This window comes from Mus pahari, chromosome 1 (genome assembly GCF_900095145.1).
Source record: "Mus pahari chromosome 1, PAHARI_EIJ_v1.1, whole genome shotgun sequence".
NCBI lineage: Eukaryota > Metazoa > Chordata > Mammalia > Rodentia > Muridae > Mus > Mus pahari.
The window spans coordinates 73459775-73462532 of record NC_034590.1 but is presented as its reverse complement, the minus strand read 5'-3'; positions in this window follow the sequence as shown (position 1 = coordinate 73462532).

The following is a 2758-nucleotide window of genomic DNA, read 5'->3' as shown; positions in this document are numbered from 1 at the left end:
ATATTGACCAGTGAACAAGAATGAAATGAAAGAGTACAGTGTGGGAATGAATTCAAAGATGCATCTCCAAGCTGGAGAATTGTGTCACAGCTCTATCTTCTACCAGTGAAGAGCCACATATAAGGAACCTCAGGAATGTCCTCTGTAGACATAAAAGACGAAATGTTGCTTTTAGAAACATCCTACAACATTGCCCCTTCTAGGTTTCTTTTGTTTGTGTGGATTTTCCTACCACAGTCATTGACTTCCACTCACTGCCCCTAACACACAGTCAGGGATTTATCCAAAGAGCGTTGGCTTCCTCAGTCTCCTAGGCTCACAAAACACCAGAATCACTGCACGTTTTCCCAGGACAAAACACTGGTGAGTAAAGCTGTGGCTTTTCCATTTAGTTTCCAAAGCAAGGGCTAAGACAGAAAATAGAAAGTGACAGCGTATGAGACAGGCATGAGAGAGACAAGATGCATAGAATTATCCTTGATAGAAGAATGTCCTAAAAGAAAAAAGTAGCCAAAGGAAATGTCCTAAGGCTTATATATGATCAATGTTCAAACCCTGGCTAGGTAGCCAACATAACCAAAAGGAGATGAGTGAGCAGAAGAATTGTAAAGACCAGAAGGGGATTGGAAATCATACAGGGCTTTGCAGAATTTCAAAGGAAACAAAACTCATTTTCTCAGACTTTGGTTTAAACAGGAAAAAAAAGACATATTTGAATTCCTAAAAATTCTTTAAATTTTTCTCTGATATCTATGAAATGGTTAAAAATTGAAAGAAAAAAAAAGCACAGGGGCTGGAGAGATGGCTCAGCAGTTAGGAACACTGACTGCTCTTCCAGAGGTTCTGAGTTCAATTCCCAGTAACCAACCACATGGTGGCTCACAACCATCTGTAATGGGATCTGATGCCCTTTTCTGGTGTATCTGAGAACAGCCATGGTGTACTCACAAACATAAAATAAATAATTGTTTTTAAAAGGCGCAACATTTTAGAGGTTAAAAACACTGGGGACATTTATTAAGACTAAGAAAGTCTTCTCAGAAGTCCAAAGAAAGGGAGAATTTGACTCAGAATCAAGATAGTCATGAGTTATTGTAATTGGATTTGAGGCTTATTCTCAAATGGTAGGGGGTATTTTCAGGAGACTAAATATAGGCTTTGTTGGAAATTGAAGTCTAACATGTCAAGACTTTTGGCATAAGCAACCAAAAAGAAGGAGCTATGGTCTATTGAAATAAAGAAGTTTTCAGAGGAGAAGATGGAAATTTCAACTTTAAGTGCGGTGAGCTTGAAATGTCTCATCAGAAGTCTAAGGAAACATGTGATCACTGTGGATATGTGTCTTGAATCAGAAGGGGACATTTTAGTTATTGATAGAAACTTAGTGTCATTGGGAAGCAGATAGTATCTGAAGGCAGAACAGTCCATCTCAAACACGTACTGTGGGTCCACAGGAATAAGGAAAACTCAGGCATGGATCCAAACATTTAGAACTGAGATGTAGGTCCACAAAAGAGACTGGGTAGGTAACTATTAGGACAGAATGTCTCCAGAATCTGTGCTGCCTTGATGGGTTAGTCAACAATGTATATTAAGAAAGAATTATCACTGTGTGCTAACATTATCAACAAAGCAAATCATCAGAAAACCACATTGCCCTTGTACTTAGAGATTCGGGAAGTTGAGTAAATGAATAAAGCAATGTTGGCAGAATAGTGCCCTGCAGAGTCTGGTTTAAATGAGTTTGAGAGAAGGAGAATTGGAAGTCTAACAAAGGTCTTCCTCATGTAAACACTTTTTCAGGACAACAGTGGGTGGACATCAGATTCAGTGAGAAGCAAGGCCAAGAAGGGTTTGTGTTTGCTTGTTCCTAGAGAGAGCTCGGGGTGGAAGGGAGGTTTGTCCTATTGATTCCTAAATTCTTGGTGGGGTGGATCTGCCTTTGTCTGCAAAGTAATACAGAGGTGGCACTGGACTGAAAACTGACTGGCCAGACTTTGTCAGACGCACCTGTGGGTGCCTCCTGTTGACAATGGGAGGAATTGTTTTGTCAAGTGCAGGTCACAGCGCCATGGTTAAAAGAGAGAGAGAGAGAGCTTGACTTTTAAAGTAGAAAAAACCCTGAAAGTTTGTACAGATATCCTGCCTTTTCAAAGAAGGTGAATTCTCTGTGTTCACTCTTAAATTAATTGTAAAGTACATTCTGCACCAATAAAGTTATTGGCTTACTCATATATTAAAAAAAAAAAACAATAAAAAATAAAAAGAGAAATGTGAGAACTTGTGAGATGAGTCAGATGAGTGAATGTACCTGCGACCAAGCTTGATGGCTTTGATGGCTTAATCCTTAGAACACAAATGACAGAAGGCAGGAAATAAAAGAGAAGTCAGGAGAGGAAAAAGAAAGGGGGACATTGCTGTCTGTGTTGTGACCTACCCACCATACTTATACAACTAACTAACCGCATCTTCCCAGCACAGATTATCCAATGATTCAGGTACTTTATTTCATTTGAGGCTCATCTAAAATCTGCTTTTTGCAGAATGTTGGAGTCAGAATGGAACAATGACTGGAACAAGTCTTCAAATAAAATCCAGATATTGGTACTCCAAAGTCAATGTTCTATCTACTATATGCCAAAGTACTCACCCTGGACCCAGAACATTTCTCCTATGTCATTGATTCTTCTAAAAATGCTCAAATAAAACTACTAATGGACACCCTATAGAAGAGAAGGGAAAGGAAGGAGAGGAAGAA